Raw genomic sequence first — 25,869 nt, forward strand, 5'->3', positions numbered from 1 at the left:
ATAATGTAGAAGCATAGAGGAACAGTTTGCAAGGTAACACCAAAAACAATTAAGCAGCTACTGATCTACAAAGTTCTTGACATGTCACTAGAAAATTCCTTCCCCAAGTGGAGCCACTGTTAGGTTCCTATACCAATAGGAGTCATAATTTTGAATGACTAAGATGAAGCCTTGTAATATTGTACATACCTTTGCTTTCTGCAAATGTTTTCCATATTAAAAAATTAAAAAAATGTAAAGAGGGTATGTCCTAAAAGAATAATCAAAGGACAAAAGAATAAGAAAAAGGTCCAAAAAAATGAAAATATATGAACCCCAAAAGATAAAAAGAGACCATGAAAGTGAGCAAGTCAAAATGCCATTACTATTTACCTTTGTGCATAATAAATGATTGTGTGCAGCTTGTTACTCATGCCACAATCCATGATAGTCAAAATGTTTAAACTTGGCTATTTAATGTTTTAAATTTTATGTTTATAGATAGAGAAAAAAATTTGACCAGACAGTGTAATCTTGGCAAATCATTAGATAGGTAGAGTAAATAAAAGGATCTCATCAATTTAATCTAAGCCCTTGGATGATAGAAGGTTAGAATTAGATAGTTTACTTTGTAAAAGAAAAGAAAAAGATTGATAAGGGTTTGCTAACCTAAATGCACCTAAATAAAGTGAAGAAAAAATGGTAGGATGAGTAAATGGGTAAGTAGTAGAAAGGTTGCAGAAATATAATGTGGTTATACAAAAACACTTAGATCATTGTTTCAAATGCAATTTTCAAATATGCATAAGCAGTAAACGAAGCACAGACAATGGTTCACAATATGGTTTATTTAACACCTCGTCATTCATTTCACCCCTTTGCTTCATTAATTTCCCATAAATAAGTTCTAGTACTTAAATCCTACAAGTCAAAAAGGTTAACAGAATTTCTCTGACTTTTGGAGGGACTGAACCCTCGGCTTAATGACTTAGGGGGACAAGTATAGAACCCCCTTCATAAAAACACATTTCCCCTCATTTCCCTAATAAAATCACACTTTCCTATGGTTGACATCATTTACCTAGGAAAAGTGGGAATGCCCTTGTAAAACCCTTTCACACAAAAACCCACCAAAAGTTTTTATCCTAAGTATAAATCTAAACGCGCAATCGCATACACTTTACCCTTTTTACTTAGGAAAACCCACTCCGCCATCATTTTCATATTAATTAACTAACTCTATTATAGAAATCCATTATAACCCTTTTCCCGTTAATAATTAAAACCCTATATAGAATATCCCAACCCCTTAGTTTTAAATAAAATCTAATATAAACTACCCCTTATCCTGATATAATTTCACTTAATTTACCTAACCCCTGTGAAACTTAAGTTTATCCTGCGTCAACCTCCCCAACTCCCTAATCCCTCATTAAAGCCCAGCTAGATTACTTAACCCTTGATTAGTCCCTAAACTAATCCCGAACCACCATAACTAAATCCTTGGGCCCCCCATCAACCCCTGTCATTTTTCCCCGTAAAGCTTCACCTCCCAACTACAGTTGATCATTCCTCCCCCACATCCAACAACGCACAATCATATCGGCCGCGCTCGATGACTGAACAATAACCGCCTGATAAAGTAGTTTTCCTCCCAACCCCCGATGCTATGTGTCAGATGATGTATGGCATCGGGCAACCCCTCCCGAATACTGCCTGCACTAAAAAAGTAGTGCAATGAGCCCTCAAAACCGCTTCCCCCACTTAACTGAAAAACTGTCACTATTCATCCGAAAGTGAACTCGCCAAAAAATTAACTGTTTTCTCTATAAAATACCACGAAGCTTTCTTTTGCCCTTTTTCACGCATTCTCTATGTGAATTCTAAAAACCATTGCCAACCACTGCAAACGCCTAATTGTTATCGGGAAATCTAGTGTCTATGCAGAGCTGCTAGTCCCACTAAGACTAGTAGCTATCTTAGAAACAAACAAACTAAAACCACTTTCGTTTTCCTTTATGAGAAGTAGACAAGAGGGGAACAAAGGAGACCAACCTCTGTCTTGCGCTTGGTTCTTTGCTTGATTCCCCCCCCCTTCTGATAGATCTCTGCCACTCGCTTCCTCATCTACCCAGCTTCAAAGAGCACCTGTGGAATCAAAGCAGCATAACACTATCCAAGAACAGAGATCTACTATCATAAACAATATAGGACCAGATATATATTGACCACACAAATGCATATATCATCAATCATACAAGAATGTGGAGGAAAACTTGAATAGCTTTATTAATATCAAGAATAGCAAAGAGGATTACAACCAATTGTTCTGACCCAGCGTCATCCTCTCAGCAAGAAAGCCCTTCTTCACCTCATGAAAAGCTTAGATCACCCAACACTATGATGTTACACCAAGAAACCAGTAGCACTTCCTTACAAGATACAAAATTCTAGCCTCTGGATCTCTGGGATGAGGGATCCATATATAGATGATTGCAGGGAGGTGAGTCAGCTTCTGAGATTTGATTAGTGTCCTCTCTCTGATAGTTCTTGATTCCACTTGGAGATTGATGATCTCTTACTCATCCCTGGGCAAATGCAGAGAGGCAAGTGTCACAGGAGAAGTTTCTGGAAGATTCCATGATCATCCACCTCGCAAATTGACTCTGCCATTTGTCCACTCTCGCCCATCGCACCCCATAGAAGGGATTTTCAGTATGCATCGCACCTCCCGTGTGCATTTAGGTGGGATGCAGCGCACTTTGACCATGGAGCAGGTGAGATGGTCCAGCTTTGACCAGTTCTAACTAGTTTTTCATGGAGAACTTTTGGGAGATGATGTAATCAGCTGACCTTGTTCTTTTAGGGGATGGAACAACACTTTTAGAGACTTAGGGGTCCTTGGTTTATGGACATGTTTGATTGGGGTTACAGTGCCCAAAAATGTCTATAACACTAATTTACCCATAGACTTCCAATTCCTCTCCAGAAGCCGCTGCAGACAGCCACAAGAACTGAATTATGGTTTCCCCTGTCACCATGGATGTTAGACCCATTACTACTCCACACCTAGACTTGGAACACCTTCCCCTGGCTGATAGGGATTTCCAAATCAAAGACACAACTACAATAGAGCTCCTACTCAAAATTCATTGTTCCCCCAAGTTCACATCTTTCCATAAGTTGTTCATATGTGTTATGCATGCTACGTCCCCAACTATAGAGCCATAATGTCTCATGACCAGAAGGTCCTTTTCACTATCACAGTTGAGTCCATTAATGAAATGTTGCAGTTCCAACCAGGACTAAACCTAACCCCACTCTCAATTTGACACATGTTGGACTAGTATCCCAAGCTAAGTACATCTAGATTGGCCCAATTGTTCCAAACCTTCATTAGAGAGGAGAAACACATCCCTAATGATCCCCCTCCATATGTAGCAACTATTTTCTCTAAATGGGGTCAGAGCATTGTAACCATGATACCCTGTGTTTTAGGTTACTCTACTAGTGAATACATTGATGAACTTATTCTTGCTTTCATGTCCATTTATAACCTAGGGCAGCCTCCTACAATCATATATGACTTTGCTAGTTTTATAGATGATAGAATGCATGAGCAATTCACAAGAATGGGAAATGAGAGGGTATTCAAATACTCTTCTGTATTGTACCATCTATTTTTGTACTATCAGTCAGATAAGTTTTATTTCACTCTCCAAAATCTTGACAGCAGGGGCTAGCCTAGATCTGTCGTTTTTTGGACCCCACTTTTCCATGAGTTTGGATCACCTTATACATACTCAGATTTCATAGATTCTTTTGTGTATCCAATCATGACTATGCTCACTGGAAATCCTCCACCTAGGATAAGTCCAGAGATAAAAAGAGTCCTCTAGCTTTCCAAGCAAACCAAAGTGGGTGATTGGTACCTTTACCAAAACCACACAGAAATCAGAATATATGGTTGCCTACTTGCACCATATAAGTTGCCAAGATACCTCCCTATGAGGTTTTTTGCCTTAGAATATTATAGACAAATCATCAATGTAGATGAAGTCAACTTTGTCAATGCCAAGAAGAAGGCCTATTTCAAAATCAAAGACCAATTAGGTCCCTTCATATGCAATTCCAGAGAGGCAGGGAAAGAGGCAGACCTAATCCTGCAAAGAATGAAATTCCAAAGGAGTTTTGTATGGAGATATGACCCTTTGGAATTCATTACCAAGAAAAGGCAAAAGGTCAAGCTAGGACCTTTCATCCACCACCCCATACCAGAAATAGAGGCATATGCAAATCAAACAGAATGGGTGGAAAATACTTTAGTAGACAGACACAGCACGAGGGTAAATGTAGAAAATGATCTGATTGATTTGGAAAGCAGCTTGATGAGAGCACTTTCGTGCAGGTACTAGAAGAACAAGAAAGAGTCATGAGCACCCCTCCAATCATGCAGACTCCTCAAAATGAGGAGAAGATTCCAAAAAGAAATAGAGAGGGAGCTTCCACTTCAGGAATGGGCACCTCTGATCTACAACAGGAAAAAAGTCATAGCGAGAGGCAAAGGCTCGATCCAGCCTCTAAACATGAATACACTGAAGGATCAGCACAAGCTACCAACACAGAGGTAGAACGAAGTAGGCCCACTAATCCATCTGAAGACATACAAGAGCCTTCCACATCACAGACTCAAATGTTGGAAGGGAAGCTTAGTGTGGAAGTTTCATCCTTCAGTAGGCCTGCTAATAAAGATCAGGACATAAAAGACAGGTACAAGGAAATCAAAGTGAGAAATGAGAGGCTTAAGGCCCAAACATATGCTCAGTACCTAAAGCTAACTCCCATAAATCAAACAAGACTAATGTCAGCCTTTGACGTTAAAGAGGGAAAGCTGCAGATGTCTTTCATCAAACCTATAGCACAACAACCCAAGATAGCATCTAATTTCAAAAGGATTGACTTTGAAGTGTTGGCAAGGGATATTCATCCCATGGACCAAATTGAATTGCATAAACAGGGTGGAGAGATGATATACTCCACCCTAACAGGTAAAGCCATAGTTGCTCATCAAGTACAAAACTCTTTGAACATTATTTCGGCACAATTTCAGTTAGAGAAGGCCTCCTCACAATCCAAGGATACCAGGATCAAGTCCTTAGAGGACTTAGTGATTGAATTGGGGCACGATCCCAAGGATATTAAAGCTACAAAGTAGCTAATAAAGAAGAAAAACGATGATCTTGCTTTACTTAAGAGGCAATTAAAAATACCCTAGCTGCAACATCCTCAAACTCTAGAAGTCTTAGAGAGCCAAACCAGACATGAGGAGTTGATGGACTTGGTCCTAAAGCTTAATGATCAATTAAAGGAGACAGAAAAGGAGTTGGATGCTTTAATTCAATTGAAGCAAAGAAACTTGGACATAACTTCTAAAGATGTCGTCCCTACAGTATCTACAGTAGTCCCTTCTACACTGGCAGCTTCACTGGCACCAACAACTCCACCTACCACAACATTGCCAGTAACAACAGAATCTACAACAGCAGCAGGTGCATCAAGAGAGAAAGCAGCATAATTAGTTAAATCCATGGAAGAGATGTCTATCCAGGCTACAGAAATGAACAGTCTACAAGAAAAGGTGGCAAGTTTGGAAACTGACTACAAACTTGCCCAACTTAAGCAAAAGGAAGAGGCACAAAAGGCCTAAAGAATGAGTGAAAGAATCAAAGTCTTAGAGAAAGACTTAACACTAGAGAAACCCCTTGGGAAAACCAAGGAAATGTTGTGGGCCAATATCATTGACTCTGTCAATGATATTTGGCCATCAATTCAAGTTATTTTTGAACAAACAAAATTAATAAAGATAGCTACAGAAGCTATCCAGAAAGTAAAGGAGGAGTTGGGAGACAAGCCTGAGGATGCCAATAGACTCATCCACTTCCTCAATAGCAAGAATAGGTATGTGCTCCATGAGCTATACATAGAGGACAAGACTAAAACCATTTTGGAAATAAGCAAATTCCTTTCCAAAAGAAACCTAATGCTGAACTTAGAAGAAAGGTGCCACAACACGCAGGTAGCCATTGATAGGTTCATGGCTAAATTCCAAATTTTGAGGGAGAAAGGATTGCCTAGTCCATTATTTATTAATGATAAACTCATGACATAGTTGGACTATGATAATAGACTCAAACAGTTGGCTAAGGAAAGGGCTAGCACTTCATCCATAAAAGCACTGCCAACATGCAAAGTTTTGTACAACACATTTGAGAACTTGTTTTTTCTTGAGCATGAGATAGAACACTTATTCTTACCAAGCCCAATTTTTCCAAGTATACTGAAGCTGATGAGATCTATAGGAGTATGATCAATGTCAAATTACCTAATGCATAATGGTGGGAGAAGATGACTGATTTACTGTGATAAATTTACAACAAAATGTTACTGCACAGTAAACATAGAACAACCAGGTAAATAGATGAAAACAGGGCAGCATGGTTAAAGAGTATCGTGGTTAAGGAGTATCATGGTTAAAGAGTATCAGGGTCAAAGAGTATCAAGTGAAAGATAAAATTTGAAGAAGATTCCAACGTGAAAGACCACAACTGCAAGCCAGCACAAAGGGCTACAAATCCAACCATAAAAGCCAGCAGTACCAAATAAAAAGGGACAGCATGAAACAATTCAATAGCTGTCTCTATCTTCTTGTAAGAAGAAATTTGTATTTCCTAGATTAAATCTCAAGTTAGTTTGAGATATTTTGTAATATTTTTTTGTATAAATACTTCACAAATCAAAGTATGTAGGGTGGATTCTTAGACATTTCTATAGACTTTCTTGATCTAAAGACTGTAAGCTATTGTATCACTGTTTGGACCAGCAAGCTGGATTAATGAATAAAGCCAAGACATTTCACAGGATTCATGTGTAGTGCAAAGTACAGACAAGTATTTTCTCTTGTGTTGTTATCTTTCTTTAAAAAAATTTCCATAATCTTTAATGTATCTGAAATCTGAATGCTATAATATGGAATGATATCTCAAAATTTGTTTCATTATACGCTGTCTTAACTATTATGCATTTTAATGTTTTCTGCTAAGTATCTAAGTTAAGGAATTCTTGATTGCTCCTTAGTTTAGGTAATTTCCCTCTAATCTATAGTAAAGGATTCTTAATTGCCCTTTTCTCATGATTATCCTCCATTCCTCATTTTAATCCCGGTTTGATCATTCTTAAATGCTCTCTCACCCTGGTTAAAATCATTTCACTCATCCAACTCAAAGACCTGCACTTTACTCTGCTAGCTTTCTCTTTGAACGCTCCCTTTAATGAATTAAGTCCAACTTTGCTGCCCTTCTTTGACTCCATAGCCTAATAGTCCAGAGACATCATTATATCCATCTGTTTTAAGGATTCCACCATCCAACCTTCAATACAAATCAAAATCCCCCAAATTTTAAGAACTAGCCTAAAATCCCAGCAAACAAAGCTAAATCATATAGAGAGAGCCCTCTCTGAGTCATAGGTTGGCTAGAGCCTATACTTAAAAGATTGTTTTTTGGTTACCTCGGTCTTTTCCTTCTTTTGTTAACTTCTAGGGAAAATTTCTAAGTGATAACAGTTGGCTTATGGGGGCCTGACCCAGGTTTAGCGTTAGGTAGCCAAACAAATCCCTACACTACTGGCCCTTTCGGCATCAGCCTGCAGAGCGCGGACTGAAGTCTCACCCGAAGCAGTATGGGGGGATGTTGGAACCAAGTTTCCGCACCCTTGAGATGGTTGTGATGTCGGTTTATTCCAACTATACCTGCCTTTATGTAGGTTGCTTATCCCTCTGTTCTACCCTTTAGTACCCTTGTGAACTGTTACAATTGGCTTCCATGCAGCCCTAACCAGGGGCTGATATGCTTTCACACTGCTAGGGCAACAAACTGTGATATTTCCCAAACTATGCTAAGTATCTTACTTATCTTATTAGCAAACCTTCATTAGCCTCGCGTAAACAGTTGTTCTTACTTGTGTTCACTTAACCAATATAGTTATACACATTCGCGCATCATATAAGCATTAGAAGTGAAATTCATACCCAATATAACAGATGCATAAATGGGAAATAAAGACACATAAATTATAGAATACTTCTCTTTATTGATAATTCCAAACTATTACAGACTAAACTCGCCTTATGCACTCAGTTGCAGGGGTCTGTGCATTCAGCTGCGGACTATTAGGCCTATACGCACTCAGCTGCAGAGCCTCTACCTACGCTACAACCCAAAACTTAGACTTACACTTCAGAGCTATCTCGCATACATCTTCATTACTTCGACATTGTCTGTCATTGATTAATTTTTATCAACTTAGAGCTTAGCTCTATTTATACAATCCCATGGTCCACGGACCATGGGTAGATCTTCTACAGCCGACATTACATTACCAAAATAAAGGCGGACAACACTATGACTCTTTAACAATTATGCGCTCCGCGCCCACAAAATACAGAGTCTTTACATAGGAATTACAATATTGGACCAAAATCTGGGCTCTAAGCCCCAAAATTTCCCTTGGGGGATCCCACGCCCAACAGGCCCCCAACAAAAACATCGTGACTCGCCCTCAAGTCACTCTATAGGTGCGGAGATCTTAGTGCAAAGACCTCCTAGCTTTGTTTGGATCCCTGCAACTTCGGTAGCGCATTAAGCGGCTGCCTGTTGGACTTCCTCCACACACTATTCGGTGATCGTTGCTATTGAACTGCTGCCCTAAATCCTCTCTAGAGTTGCTTGCAGTTGCACAATCTTTGCTTCAATGGAGGTTGTAATTGTATACTCCTCATCGATCCATGGTTGTAGGCGCACTTTTAAGACTGCTTCTTTGTGCCGAGTGGCATCCACCTGTTCCTTGAGCGCCTTTGCCTACTGCATCTTTGCAAGCCTTTGTGTAAGGGCAACCATCTACATGGTCCCTTTTACCTCATCATATTTCTATTGCAGCTCGTGCACCTCTGTCTCTAGGCGTTCCACATTCGGGTCCTCTCGCAGGTTGGTTAGGACTTCAAATGACTGCTCGAACAACTTCATGCAGTCTGTCACTACACTGTCAACTGTCGTGATCACTGTCATAACCGCGGTGGTATGTTGTTCCTTAACCTCTAGCAGAGTTGAAGGCTGAGCCTTTAACTGTAGTTTTGTGATCTGCAGGTTCAGCTCCAGCTGAACCCTGGCCATTTTCACTCTTGTGTCGCGCAGCTCCCAGGTAGTGTATTTTATAGTCCCGCTCCTCCTTTCAGCTACCTGGAGAGCTAATACTATGCCACTTTCATATAGTCACATCGTCAGATCGCCGATGTATGGCTTCAATCGGTTGCGATTCACTTTTCCTAGGAAAGGATCTCCATTCAACTTTACCAACTGGACTGTGCCACTGTCGGTAATCTCCTTAATAACATATGGCCCTAGCTAATGCATCCTGAGTTTCCCTAGAAATTTATCAAACTTACTATCATACAACAACACCAAATCATTCACCTTAAAGGTGCGAAGCTTAATATGTCGATCATGACATGCCTTTTCACACTACTTTTGGACTCGCTGGTGAAATCCATCCAAAAATATCTCTTCTTCAAGCTCATCCAACTGCGTGGGCCTCTCTTCCAGGGCTCCGCGATCCGTCATATCTGTGAGTGCTGCTATGCGCAGACTAGGCACGATGTATTCCAAAGGCATTACGGCTTCAACTCCACAGACAAGCCTAAAAGGTGTCTGTCTCGTCACCTTCTTGAATGTCGTCTGATAAGCCCATAACACTGCAGGTATGCGTAGGTCCCAATCACTTCGTTACACATTGCAGACCTTGGTCAGCGCATTTTCAAGCACTTTGTTGATCGCCTCCACTGTCCCGTTAGCCTGTGGGTGATAAGGTGTGCTCTTTTGATGGTACACCTGAAACTCCTTTGTTAGTGTGCTGATCATCTCGTTCAGGAAGTGGGTACTGTGATCACTCATCAAGATCTTCGGACATCCAAATCACGTCAGTACATGTTCAAATAGAAACTTTGTGGTAGTTGCACCCATGCAATCCTTCACTGGCTATGCTTCTGCCCAATGAGTCAAGTACTCCATCGCAGTGATAATATACCTCGCACCTATCTTTCCTTGGGGCTGAAACGGTCCTAAAAAATCTATTGCCAACTTTTCGAAAGGTTGCAACATCATTTGTGGATTCAAAGGCATCTCATCCCTCTGCGATGGCCTACCTGTTCTTTGACATACGTTGCACGCCTTACAATATGCTTTTGAATCCTGATGAAGGGTTGGCCACCACAACACTGCACATAGAATCTTCTGCGCGATTTCTCTCCCTGTATAATGTCCTCCCGCGGCACCCCCATGAGCATCCGCGAGGATGTTGCTTCGTTCAAATTCAGGTACATACCTTCACAATATTTCATCATTCCCCATCTTGTATAGATGCCCAACAATGACAGAGAAATCTGCCGCACGTACCACTAATTCCTTCTTTTGTTGGACAGAGTATCCTTCCAACGCAGTTCCAATTGTTAGAAAGTGTATTATATCTTCAAAATGTCCATCCGTGATGCACATAACAAAAAGTTTCGCATCAGGTAATCCTTCCTCTAAATTAGTAGGTTCCTCCCCAGTCTCAATGCGCGATAGGTGATCTAGCCCCACGTTCAATCATCCAAGCTTCACAATCACTTCAAAATCGTATTCTTGGAACAATAAAAGCCATTTGCAGATGCGCCCCCCCAACATAGGCTTATTGACCAAGTACTTCAGCGCGGAGTACATGTGCATTTGCTCAGGTTGGGGCTTTTCTCTATAATCTTTTGTCCATTTGGCCAGATGTGTGCGCATATTATTCTGCCTATCGTGCTTGTCTGTCAGTCACATCTTAGGATTCCCAAATCGTGTTCGCATCATTTTCCTACATTCATGCCAATCATCAAAACTCCTCTTATGCATACCTGTTGTGGCCACAACTACCACCCCATTGAAACATGCCTCTGATAGCAAATTTTCAATGGGTCCCCTATAAATCTGGTCTTTCATCCCTCTGAATGATCTATTTCATCCCAGTGATTTTAACTATGTGGAGAGCCAAATCTTCCATTCACATAGGGGTAAAGCCCTTTAACATATCCCTCGCTTACGCCCTTCATTCCTATATTTATCAGGATTTGTTTAACCCCTAAAAAACCCTCATCGCATTAACATTCTCATCACCATGCCTTATAGTGGAAATCCCTCGCAAATCACGCATGAATCACCCCTTTTCGCTCATCACACTCTGCCTTGATCAAAGGGCAAAGGGCTGATTTATCATGAGTGAATGAGAGCGATGTGAGTAAGTCCTCCATCACATCACAAATCGCCAATCGACCAAGCCCCAAAGCCATATATAAAGGGCGCATAAGCATTTCAGACCCGATGACCATATTAACAGAGGTATATTGTGTTTCGGATCCGAGACCATCGCTCATCGCTATCGGCGGGGTCAGGGATCTATGTATATGGCACACCCTAACCACCTAGACCCACCGATGATTATAAACCCCAACATATTGATTTTCAAATCCGCCCCAACAACCATACGTGGGTCTTTCCATATATCCATGTGTTTGCGATGAAACATTAAAGTTGGGGTTTTCCAAAGGGAATGGTAACATTACAGACTCGAAGGGATTTATGAACATTAACGTATATGTGTTTTCGGGTCCGCCTCCCAATCGCATATCGCATATTGGCGGAGCCCCGGGCCTTATACATATTACGCACAGTGATATAGCGGACCCACCGACCTATCAAATATGATATATATATATATATATATATATATATATATATATATATATATATATATATATATATATATATATATATATATATATATTCGGGTCCGAAGCCCTATCACACATTGCGATCGGCGGAGCCTCAGGCTTGTGCATATTGCGATATGCAATAGGTTGGACCCAACGATATTTACAGGTTCCAAGCATATAATATTTGAGGTCCGGCTTGGGCGATTGACTCGGGTTTTTCCTGTGTTTTCTTTGTTTTCCAAATTTTCTAAAATTATAATGGGATTGGGTTTTTAGTGTAAAGGGCAAGCCTGTGGACTCCCGATAGTGCAATTGCGCATTGAGGTGGTGGAAGGCATGGGTCCTATGACCTGAGAGGGAGCCGATACCCGATTGCGATGAAAGGAGGCCCTCGAAAATTGTGCCAAGCCTATGTTTTGAGTAGGAAATTGCATGTTGACTATGTTTTATGCATAGATCCTTTTCACACTTGTTTCCACAGTTATAAAATTAATGGAAGCAACGTCTGTGTTTAATGTGAATGTTTCTGTCATATCACTCACAATTATGAAGCTAATGATAGCTATCTCTGCAGGTGAGAAGTAAAGGACACAAGAGGGGATACAAAGATCCATGGATGCAGAAGTGCTGCGTTTAAGGGTCTGGATGCAAGTGTTCTGGGTCGGGAGCCCACGCATTGCCTGTGCATTCTGTAAGCAGAGCTGTCCCAGTCTTCATTATGGGGAGGCAACACACAGTCACCCTTTTTGCCAACACTTGTTCTCCTCCTCAGGAAAGGAATTGACCTGGCCATTATGCCTTCTACATGCCAACGGTCATGCTAATGATCCTATCTCTGTGTACTCGATTGGCATATCTGAAACAGTGGGAAGATGAAGAGGCAGGGCGACCTCAACTTGTCGGCAGTTTCACCAACCTGTCACAACTGTACATACTGATCTGTGTAACGACAAGAGGTAGGGGAGGTCATGGAAGGCCAAGGGTCATGCAAGGCCGCATAAGTATTACCTCTGAAGAGGAGAAAGGGCTTTTGATTTTCGAGAAGAACAATGTTGCTTTATTGTGAATGAGGAGGACTGTTTTTGGGAGAAGAAGGAGCCATTAGTTTCAGACTCATTGTATTGTTTTGGATCAGAATGTTGTTACTGGCATGAATATAAATGTGATTTATATTTAAGCATATTGATGACTTACAGTTCACTATTAGTCTTGTTAAATTGAATGTGATTCAGTTTCATGGTTAACTTGTGAATGGTCTCTGATTTGAAACTACATTAAACATCAGTTGCAGTTTTAATTCCATAGAAGAATGTGGATTCCTATATGAGTGATTGGATTGCAATTTAGCTTTAATACAGTCTTGTCCAACTGTGAATTCAGTGATTGATTCATTTGGACTTGAATCTATGCATGATGTTTAACCTTATTTATCACGCTCCTGCTGAACATATATATGATGTTTAAACCTCTGTATCATGCTCTTGCAGGATAGATTAGAGTAGTTAGAAGTAGTATAGACAAGATTCAATACATAGAGGTTAGATGTTTCATTTTATTGATTTAATTGAAGTCTTCCTCTCGGAAGTAATCTTTCGACATGTTCAAGCGGTTTATGGGGTCCCTTAAAACTCGTCAGACTAGCCAACCCAAACGAAAGCAGGTCTAATTGGAGCTTGCGATTGGGTTAGTTCCCCTTGTTGGCATAGTGCACATTAGTCGTGTCAACAAATTGGCGCTAGAAGGAGGGCCTAAACTGCCCTCTCCAGCTTTTCAAGATTTCATCTATAAGTGCCACGCATGGATTCAAAAGGATTAATGTATGGATCGTAAAGGTCGGATAGATCCTGCCACACATTTGAAAGAGCCTCATTTTGAAGAAACATGGACCCCTCTAAGCCCTATATCCAGGTCACCCAAGGAAGAGAGACTCTGGGAGTACCCTGTCACTCAGGAACAACCTGTCAGAGCACTTACTCGAGCTTACACTCATTCCCTCTCTCACCTTCCCATCTTTCACTCTTTACCTCTGACAACTAAGAGAAAACCAAGGATCTTTACCCTGAGCGAAGATACATCAGTAGCCACTTCACTTGAAGACATTGTGCTAGAATCCTTGCAAAGTATCGACACCCCTTGGGAAGAAATTCATGAGGATTCCCCTTATAAAGGTAACTCCTCACTTCATTTTGAGAATCCTAGCGGAGAAGCCTCCGACCAAAACTTCCCTGCCCATAATATGGCCAACGTCCCTCCTCTAGGTGGGAATCAACCTCCACCTCCTCCTCCGGGTGGGAATCAACCTCCACCTCCTCCAGGAGCACTCCCTCCCTAGCTTGCACAGGATGTTGTAGCGGTACCTGGGCAGCAACATCCCTTACCCAAAAATACAGAAGAGTGTTACCCAATTTCAACCCTGAGCAGGGAGATACCACTGATAACCATATTCGCTCTTTCTTCCTAGCCTTGCGCAGGTTGGGGGTTGCAGATGAAGATGTGGTGTGTCGCCTGTTCTATTTTAATTTGACTGGTGTTGCCTCCACATGGTATTTCATCTTGAGAATATGGTTAATCACCTCTTGGGATGCTTTTCAGCAGGGTTTTTTAGACAAATTTGGTGATGACAAAACACCTACGGCCTTAGTTTTAGAATTATCTCATCTGAAAATGGAAACCAAGGAGAAGGTTAAGGATTTTAATATTTGATTCAACACCTTATTCAATAGAATCCCAGCCACTGCTATACCTACTAAGGAAGTGCTCATGGAGTTCTATGTATCCGCTCTCCCTATCCCTACAGCGATATGCGTTAAAAGGAGTAATGTGCAGACCTTGCAAGGTGCTATCGATGAAGCGGTGAATGTTGAAAATGAAATGATTAGCCTCACAGCATGCTACCCTACAACTGGAGAAAAGAAAGCCCCTCAGACATCCAAGAAGAATAATGGAAATGATAACAAAGGGGCTGAAACTAAAGACAAGGACACCATGGATGTGGAAGAGTTGCATCGGATCATTAAGAAACTTATGAACACAGTTGTTAAGTTGCTTGTCATCTTTAAACACTTGCCAATATTTTACATTATCTTGGACTGTTGGTCTATGATTGAACTCTATTTCATATTTCTTATTAGGATAAATAGAAATCTTAAACACACTAGCTGAGGTGGCCAATGAATCATCTATCATATTCTGTCCTCTAGGAATCAAAGGCAAATTATATTCTGAAAAATGTTGCAGCATTTCTAGGAAAACATTTGTATATGCTCTCATCTTGGGGTGTTTAGTCTAATACTCACCTTTGCATTGATTGATAATCAACTCTGCATCCCCCCTGAAATGAAATCATTTTTTCCCCCAAATCTTTCAAAACATGAAATCCCAAAATCAACACTTCATACTCCGCCACATTGTTTGTATAGTCAAAGGTTAGCTTGAAAGAACACAATTTTGAATTGTGCATGTTTGGGCTAACTATCATCACACCAGCTCCAACCCCTTCTTTTCTAACTGCTCCATCAAAATCCATGTTCCAAAGGCCATCATCTTCATCTTTGTGCTTTGATTTATTTTCCTGCAATTCACCTCCTTTCTCCTCTAATAGGCTGACCCTGTTTTGACTATCTTCCTCCAAACACAAGTCATTATACAATATAAAAGAATCCATATCAGAATGCACTGAGTAAATATGATGATTATTAGGATTTTCCTCACCACTTACCATGTATTTCATCAAGGTCTCTCTGTACAATCTCCTTGGCTATCCAAAAACAGAAATTGTGGCATATGACATATCCATCTGTAAAGTACCTTTCAATTTTGCAGCCCATGACCTTGATAAAAGCATACCAAACTTCGGAGGAATATCAAAAACAAATATATCCATCACTATACTTTTTGCTAGAATTTGAGTGAGAGAGACAACCAAATCCTTGATTAAACCCAAACATTTCACCTTACTTGAATCAAAGGAAAAGAGGTCTTTATATGGCCTTGTTATGTCCAAACCAAGTTTGTCCATAATAACCTTTGGCATTAGGTTATGTGATGCACCTGAGTCTAACATTGCATTATGTAGGATCAAATCATGTACATTCAAGCTAACATAGAAAGGTGAGACATCTCCATCTTCAAAATCTCCTTCAACTTTTGGACCAAATAGAAGTGCAAGATGATCATCATTCAAATTAACAATATCTAAAACAACTCCTATCTTTAGTGCTTTGACAATATGACTTTTGTATTTCTCATTCTTGTTCAGTTTATTAAATGGAATAGATATTTTGATTTTAGATATTTCGTTTTCTAAACTGAAAGAAGAATGAGTTTTCTCTACCTCTTTGATGGTTGTGTCTTTCTTTTCTACAATCTCCTTTATGGATCAACTTTCTTCTCACTGGAAGTAGGTGTATCAAATTGGCCTTTCTTCGAAGGATTTATTGGAACCTTCCCGTTTCTCAAGTTATACTATCTTTGTACTTCCATGATTGCATTTTGGCACCCTTTCTTATAATCTTTTGATTCCATGAGCATGATATCTTTCTGTGGCTAAAAGAACAATTATTCTTCTTATTTTGTCAAAAATATTATTTCCTCCTCTTCACCAAAATAATGTATCTAATCTTGATCTTCTATTGTTTCTTCATCTTATGCAAAATTCTCTTGTAAAGGAGGCTTGATTTGTTGTTGATCTCCCTGATTTCTTTTTCCTCTTTGTTTTATTTGAACTTGAGGTCTCTGAAAATTTGGATTTCTTACTTGAGGAGGTACCTATTGTTCTCTAAAGACAACTTTGTTTTCCAAAGTCAATCTTTCCACTATTTTCACCATGACATCCAACTTTCTATTTGATGAAGATGAAGGCTCCTCTTTAACCACTCCACTTTTTTCAACTTTGATTTTGGCCTTTTTGTTCAATAAATTTGCTTCCACTCTAACAACATTTCTCTGCATATCCTCCAATGTGGTTGGATTTATTTCTCTGAGCTGATAAGGAAGCTCAACATCAAAGCCATCAGGGTAATGAAGCAAATCCAGGCCTAGGGGGGTTGGGTGGGGGGGGGGGGGGGGGGGGTGTTGGGGGTGGGGTTGGTTGGGTGGTATTTTAGAAGGTATTGAGTTATACACCTTATTAAATATGGCTGAAAAATCCTGAACTGATTCTCCCAAACCTCTCTTTAGGTTGTCATACTCAGCTAATATCTGTAGGGGGTTCTTCTTTACTTCCCATCTAGAAAGGAAACTTTGTTCAAGCTGTTGGAAATTGGCAATGCTTCTAGCTGGCAGGGTTCTAAACCATTTCTTGACTTCCCCTGAAAAACTTTGAGCAAAGAGTCTCAACTTAGCATCCTCATGGTCTACCTCTTCTAGGTCTATGAAATCATTCAACTTATCAAGATGTTGTTGTGCTGTAATAACTCCTGTACCATCAAACTGGGGCAAGTGTTGACCATAATTTTGTGGCAAATCATGTAATGGACCTTGTAAATTTAATAGAACATATCGAGTAGCCGTGATTGTGTGAGGTGGACTTGTATTAACTTTTGGGATTTGTAATGAGTATCAATGAGGTAAGGAGACTATTGTTTGAAAAATTGATGAAGAAGAAGGAGTGCAAACAATAGAAACAACAGGAGGAGAACAAGATGGAATATTCAGTGGAGCAAAAAATATTGGAGTAGAAACTGTTGGAACATGATGCTAAAATGTGGAGGGCTTAGAAGTAGCTTCTTGCAGTGAATGCACAAGATGTTCTAATTTATGAAATTGTACCCAAATATCCCTATCTTCTTCTGATACACTCCCTTGCTGAAAATAAATATAGGATTTTAACTTAGCCTGATCAAAGATTGTTTCTGTTAGGTTGTTTTCTGATTTAGATCTAAATAAACTCTATTCAAATTTCAAATCAAATTGAACCTCATCAACTGATTTTACTCTTTCATGGAGGGACAAAGATCTTTCTATGAAACTGGTATTTGTTTCTTTTGCAGGATTCTTTTTCTTAAATAACTTCTCTGGACTAGTCAAGATCTCGGGTGGATTTGGATCCAGATGATTCCTAATATGTTTTCTTCTTGAAGAAAAAATTTCCTAAAGAAAAAAGATTGCAATTGGCTCTACAAACACTAATAGTTAGGTAAATATTCAACCTATCAGTCTCTAGTTCACTATTACCCTCATGAACTGGATTTTTCCTTAAGAGAAGATTTTCCCAGGGAAGTTCTCAAGCTTTGCATTCTCCAACAATGATGCCAATATGTTGGCACTTCGTAATCCCTCCAGGCTGAGGGCAGGAACCCAAAGGTAACCACAAAACACTTTAAAAATGGAATCTAGCCCTTCAGCTTTAGAGAGGGCTCTCTCTATATAAATATTCAATCACTTAGATGACTAGTTATCTTAGATTTTAGGCTTGGTATTGAGATCAAAGAGGAATAGGTTTTAATAGTTTGATGGCAGGGAAGAGGGAAAATCCATTGGGCATGGAGTCATATTGAGCTAATTATTTTCAATGATATGATGGGAAAATGAGGAATCCTTAGACAGGGGCAAGGTAGGAAATCCTTATGGTGTTTTTTTGTCAAATTTCGTTGTATAGATGGTGGGCAGAGGAGTAGTGGAATTGATAACATCTAAATCATCTAACCAAGGATGAATTATAGATGTCACAATGGAAGATAAACATTAAATGTTCAATAAGATATAACAAAGCACTACTGTTGAATTCTGAAATAAATCTTGGCTTAACTAAACATGAATACATAAAAAATAAAACATGATTATAACAAGAGAGAAAATTCACATACACAGGAGAAAATATCACCATAATAAATTGACACATGAATCCCTGTAAAAGTTGACTTAAGCCTTCATCATTCACTGAAACTTTAATGAAGATATACAATGCACAATGTCTTCTTTCTCTAACCCTGACCAACCCTTTTCTTAGTCAAAATTACATCATATATAGATAAAAAACAATTAGTTCCTTTAGGACTTTAGGAACAAAATACCCCAAAAAGATTCAATTTTTGCCTTCAACAACGAATATAGAACTACTTACTAGTGAAACAAGGAGATTCGTGGGCATAAGGTTAAAAGAACACATAAATGATATTGCAAGGAATAGGTGATGACCCCAGAAATAGGTAATTATATGGGCTCATTTAGCCTCTGAATTCAACTTAATCCACCATTCTCATTAGTTTATTACATGCTTTTTATTATATTTATGCTAATAGAGTGAATTGGGTTAGTCATTATGCCAAAAAGTCTAATGTGTGCTTTATGCAGATTTTTGGTCAATTTTGAGACAAAATCAAAGGTTTTAATGAGCACTTGGCAGCCAAATTCATGGAAGAACAAGGGAGAGGATTTGTAGGAAGGTGTCCCCTTCATTTATGAGCCCTTACCTCGAATTATCCACCAGCAGCTCGGAGTTCAAGGGCCACCACATCGATGATCACAAGGGCAGCCAAGCAAGGCTAATAAAGTTGTTGTTAACTGCAAGTTTTGGCGGCCGAGTTCCTAAAGTTTAGGAGGACTGTTGGGGTCCTCAATTTGTATAAATAAGGGCCTTAGTTTGGTTAGGCAGATGGTAGTTAGATTTTAGTTAAATTTTAGTCATTTTTTTAGTCTATTTTTGCACTCTAGTGCAGCTCTATATCAGCACATTTTCGAGCTTTTTTTGGTAGACAGTTTTTGGGATGTAACTATTATTTTTTTATCAATAAAGATGAATCCAGCTTTTCACCAGCTCTGATCTTTCTTAGGAGGTTGTAGCTCTTAGGGTTGGGCCCAACCCAAGTGCCAGTACCTCCTTTGTGTACTTTTATGTGTCTTTGCTGCATTCATAGAATAATTTCTGTTATTTAGGTTAAGATCTTACTTTGTTACTTAGGTTGTTTTTGATGATTAAAATAGTTTTTCATGCTTCAGGTTGATTTGACAGTTTGGTAACAGAAAATATCTACAAAAAGGCCATCAAGCAATCCTTGATCTCATCTCTCCCTCCTTGGGACCATGAGCTGAGACCAAGGCATACTTGCTGCCACAAAAACATTGTTTTTGCCTTTCCATGCAATTGCTAGTGTTAGATTTTTAGTTGGAAAAGTTGATACCAGTTGTACTTGCATGTTTAGATATGTTCTTGCTTAGTTTCCATAGTTATCTTGCATGATTTTCTGCCAATAAACTTATGTTCATCATGTTTCTGGTTTTTAGGTCAAATTAGGTCAAAATAGCTAGATCTTTGGTTTTCCTAGTCTTTGTTTGATCAGTTTTGGAAAATAGTGTGCAGAACACCTGTGATACCTCCCTGCCTACCCTTCCTCCATCACACAACTTCCTCCAACCCCTAATCCAATATTCCTTCCCTTCATTTGCACATTTTCCCACCTTACCCTAATTTCTACATTCTTGTTCATCATTGCTCCCTCCATCCTTAAACAAATCCAATCACCTTAATCACTCCTTAGCCTCATTCACCAGGTCCTAGACCCCTTAACATCCTTATCCAACCTCCATTTCCACTTTCCCACCATTTTTCCACCATCAACCCTCCAAAATCCTCTTTCGGAACTTCCTATAGAACTTCCTGTAGAACCCCTGCAGACTTCCTGTAGAAGTTCACATGAGCAATTTTTCGAGATCTGATCGCTATGAAACTCTCTGGAAGGGTGCTAGGGACCCCTTAGGCCCTCTTCTCACCTTTCCAACCTCCTTCAAGCACCCACTCCATTTCCTTTCGCCACTCAACCTCTGCATAGTAAAAAACAGTTAAAGCACATGCATAATAATTCTGCCAACTTACTCAAAAATACAAAAAGATGTTTTTTCCATATTTTCCTTCAGAAGTAGCTTATTCACATGCATTTCACCTTTCCAAGAGTCAATGGCATCCATTTTTGCAACTTTCATCTCTTTTCTTGCACCAGTAGGGTCAGTCAATAAAATTAGGGTTTGCTAGGGTTTGCATTTCCTTTCCGCTTTCAGCTTCTTTCTGCAAGTAGACCAGCCTCTTTTGAGTTAGCTTTCATCCATCACGGTTAAAAGCTTCTTCTAAGAGCTCATAGAAGTTGGCTTAAGCTCCTAGCGGACTTGTGCCATCTGATCAAGTGACAGCCTGCAGTAAGAGCTAGTACTTGTGCATAGAACACCGTCGCTTCCAAGTTTGTTACGAACTACCGGGTTGATAAAAGTAAAGAAGGAAGTCCCAGGAGTTGCAGCATTATTGCTGCAATACTAGTGCCCACCATATTTTTGGTGCCATTGTCGGAGAAGCGTCAGAGTATTTGTGATTGTTGCTTTTCTTCTATCTTCTACTACAACCTTCTGCTAAGTAGTTTATTTCAGCAAGAGTAGAGTAATTGTTTCATTTCAATTCTACAATTTCAATTCTGCAAGCGTAGATTAGCATTTCAATTCCGCAATTTCAATTCTGCAAGCATAGATTAGCATTTCAATTCCGCAATTTCAATTTTGCTAGCGTAGATTAGCATTTCAATTTCGCAATTTCAATTCTGCAAGCGTAGCTTAGCATTTCATTCCTGCAATTTCATTTCAACAAAATAGACTAGTCCTTTCCTGCTTTCATTTCAATTCCACATTTTCATTTCAACAAGATATATTTTAGTTAGTTGCAGTTCAATCTATTTCAATTTTGCAGGTACAAGAAAAAAAAGTAAAAAAAAATAAAATAAACAAATAAAAAATAAAAAATAAAAATAAAAATAAATAAATAAATAAAAATCAACCAAAAAGATTTCCTTTCATGCCTTGTAGGAGTAGAGATAAGTCAGAAAAACGTTTGCACAACATCCCCACTGCTTCACACAGCCAACCTTCTCTCTTCTTTGGTGGCTGCAATCAAGAAACACCCTTAGGTAACAGCTAGACATATTTGAAGAACCCATAGGGGAAGAAGAAAAAGAAAACATTCCTCTGGGGCAAACGGCTAAAAACAAAAATGTTGGGAGCAGTACCTTTTCTTCCAACTCATCCCTTTATGTTGGAAAAGGTGAATGTGAAAATATGCTGGAAGATTTCAAGAGCAAGATGAGGCAGTTTCTTGCCATGCAACTAGATACCTTGCGGATCCAAAGGAAGCAAGAGGAAGCCGAGAGGGCTTTGGCCATCTTCTGTCCCAGGTGCACTAGAAAGCATCCTAGGAACGAATGTCCATTGCTCTCCATAGAAGTGTGTTTTATCTGTGAAAAAGACCATCCTACGAACCACTGCCCTTCCTTTCCCGGAATTAAAGCTGCATATCAGAGGGCCAAAGGAGCCACTGAACCACTCTATTATATGAACCAAAGGAGGCCACATGGATCCATACCTTACCAGTAGGGAATGCAAGGGAAATCCTAGACCTATTACAACCCCTATCAAGCCACTTCCATGCCTTCTTGGGGTCCCCCTGCTCATCCTTCCTGGTCCACACCTCCTCCTTTGTCCTTCACATCTCCATATTATGCCCAACCAGCTACTCATCCATTTCACCCCTATGCTCAGCCATAGCCTCAGTGGAATGCACCTCATCAGGGGTGGAGGCCCCAGTACAACACTCATCCCGCTCCTTTTCCCCCACCACCTGCTCAACCGCAACCATCGTCTCTTGCTCCACCAAGGCATCCCCAAATGCCTGCTCAACCAAAATCAAACCCAAATAACAGGCAAGCTCAGCAAGTATATAGTGGAAAACCACCTACCCAACCACAACCCCATCCACATCCATCTCAAATATACACCCCCACTCAACTACCCGTACCACCATTTCCAAACCCGCACATTGGAGTAGCTCAACCCAATTACAATGCTGAGGCACAACATTTCCAAACAACTCCTCTTGAGCTCAATGATATTCACCATAGCTCAGGAAGAGTATTGCAAAAAAGAGATTATATTGACAGCATTGAAGGACCACATCCAGCAAAAGAAGATTCAAAAGAGAAGATCAAAGAACCATGGGCTGCACTTGATGAAGAGAAGACATCAAAATCAGAGATCGAGAGAGCTCCCTCATGGTTACCATCAAATCCTCCATGTATTCAAGAGAAAAATCAGCAAAAAGAGGAAGATGAGAAGGTCATGGTAGAAGGTGACATGAAGAATGATCCAGATCAGCAAAAGGACCAAGGATATCAGAGCTATATTGAGATATGGTTCCAGACAGTCACTAAGTTGCAGCAATACTCTCTTCCTCAGCTATGCTTGATCCCTTCAAAGTCAAATCATTTGGTCTCTGAAATCTGGATACTTGTCAAAGCATGCATTTCAAGCCTCCACATCATTTTGTCTATCATCTCGATGTGCACATGGCTCCATTGGAAGTATTCTTATACTTGAAAATGATTTTGTTTTTCAAGTAGGGTAGGGTAGGGAAAAAAAAAAAGAAAAAAGAAAAAATGAAAATAAGAGGAAAATAAAAATCTAAGGTGAAAACCTCCTCGGAGGCGCCTCAGATTGGCTCATTGATTGAAAACCTCCATGAGGCGGTCAATGGGTTGGAAAGAAGAGAAAAGAAAAAGGGAATAAGATCCCTGGGTGAAAACCTCCCTTGGAGGCACCTAGGGCAGGCAATTAGGGTGAAAACCTCCATGAGGCGCCCTAGTTGTTTTAAAAAAAAAAGAGAGAAAAAGAAAGAAGAAAAGAGAAAAAGAAAAATAAACCTAATTTCTGTTGAATAATTGCAGGTTGCAGGAAGGACATTGCAGGTTAGGAGGATCGCACAAAACAAAGACAGAGGTCAGCACCAGGCTGCAAGCATCCCTCACAATCCATTCCTCCATGACCACTACCCTTTCCCAAGATTTGGTCTCATTCGGACTGAGATTTCACCTTCTACAGGAAGTTCTGTGTCTTCTACAGGAAGATCTTGTAGAGCCTACAAACAAGCCAAGATCGATCTTCAAGGAGGACCCGAAGGTTGGGAATCTATCTATGAGGCCTATAAACATCCCTGCTTCCATCCATCACCATATGTCACCTTTTTCCATCTCCGTACACCTCCATTGCACTCATTTTTTTTATGTTCCTGCCCAGTCACACACAGAAATCCTATTTTCTTCATACTGCAAGCAAAAACTCCTTAATGACAAATCAAGCAGCAATTTTTCACTCACCATATCTGTTACCCTTTGTCTAGATTCCTAATCAGCCAATACCCAAGTCTGCACTATAGCCCAAGCTCATTTTTTCTTTACTGTGCAAAAACCGCAGAATGCTCTAATACAAAAATACATAGAGCAGAAATTTGTTTTTTCCCTAACTTGAAAATCATGCATACATTTAAAAAATTGTTTTATGGAGAGTTGTATAGGGATGATGGCAACATGCCTAAGCAATTTCAGCCAATTCCAGTGCACGGTTTCCAAGAAATCAGCCTCCATCACCTTCAGCCATTTTTGCATTTTCTCCATATCCGTGCATCCATTTCAAAACATGTTTCATGGGGAGATGCATATAGGTGATAGTAACCTGCCCAAGCAGTTTCAGCCAATTCCAGTGCATGGTTTCCAAGAAATTGACCTCTGTCACCTTCAGCCATTTTCATTTTTTCTCGAAATCCGTGCATCCATTGACCACAATTTTGCTATGGGAGGTGCATAATGATGATAGAAACATGCTCAGAAAGTTTCAGGTCAATCTGGTCTATCGTTTGGGAGCTATGGGCAAAACAAGTCACTGTCCTGCAAAAATCTAGCATCAGCAGTATGAGGGTGCAAATCTGAAGGATGAAACAGACTTCTGCAGCTTAAATCCAACCAGAGGATACTTGCATAAGAAAAATAGCCACACATCAGACAACATAAGCAGAAGGGATCTAGGCATGCAACAATGGAATATGAGCATGCAGCAGCAAAAGAACCGAGCAACACGTTGACTTACATGTAAGTGACTAAACCCGTTCCTCTGTTGCATGAATGTAATTTAAGAACTGCGTGGACAGTGAGATGGTTGTGATTAAACAAGATCGGTGGCTAGCTAACTGGCCACCCTCATCCAATTCAAATAGTGCCTCATCTAGTTCAAACAACGCTCAGTGGGTGCAATCGACACGTGTGCTCAGCCATCTCAGGAAGAAAACTGAAAACAGGTAGTGGTGGCTGTTTAAACTCCAACGTAATTGATGGAAGTGATTACGGGCAAGCAGCATACAGTTTCATAACAACACTGTAGTCTGCATGGGGCCAACGTACATCTGGCCACCTCATCTCCTCACCACGAATCACGCCAGCAGTTAAAAGACAGCTCAGTTAACGCATTCACCACTCTTTGTTCACTGTGCCTTCATGACGTTCTCGACTGGAGTATGCATCTACCACTTCCAGAGCAGCTAACCAGTCGTCCTCCGCCAAATTTCTGCCTGTTTTTTTGAAAATATCCTGCCTATCAAGCTCTACAGGAAGCACAGTTTCATTCTATAGGAAGATTTCTACAGGAAGGGCAGAGAGCAGTTCTGCAGCCAGAAAATTTGAGATTTTTATCAAAATTCGAGCTTGAAAAGAGGTAGGCTCAGGAAACTGCTTTGCATATGATATATTTATATAAGGTGGAGGATTAAAAACATAGTATTGGGTTGAAAGAAAGGAAAGTGAAGCTTAAAAGTCTGCCTGTGTTTTTTTTTCCTTCCCTGAGTTCTACACAGTCTCTCTATTTTTCTGCTTTGCATCCAAAATCTGCCTTTTTCTTTCTCACATTCTTCTGAAAAAAGGTATGCAACCATAGAAGCCAACCTGTGAAAAACCAAATTTGCAAGACTTTCCACTCTCTGAAGGAAAAACACTGTGTTATAAATATTCTCTGTTCTGTCAAAAGTATTGATTTTTCTCAAAAACCGATAAGCAAATGCAAGTTGGAAACGGTTTGAAGAAAAAATTGCAAATTGATGTTGTGAAAAAGAAGAACATGAGAAATTCCTGATTCCAAAAAGACAAACCTCAGCCATTTCTCTATTTTTGGTTTTGAAAGTTTGTTTCCTCCCTCCTCACCTAAACATTTCCAACAGTCACTACACATCATGATAGGGAGATTTTTAGAAATATGGC

The sequence above is a fragment of the Pinus tabuliformis genome, chromosome 1_2, assembly GCF_031772625.1.
Source record: "Pinus tabuliformis cultivar Carrire ecotype Pingquan chromosome 1_2, CPIR1, whole genome shotgun sequence".
In the NCBI taxonomy this organism is placed as follows: domain Eukaryota; kingdom Viridiplantae; phylum Streptophyta; class Pinopsida; order Pinales; family Pinaceae; genus Pinus; species Pinus tabuliformis.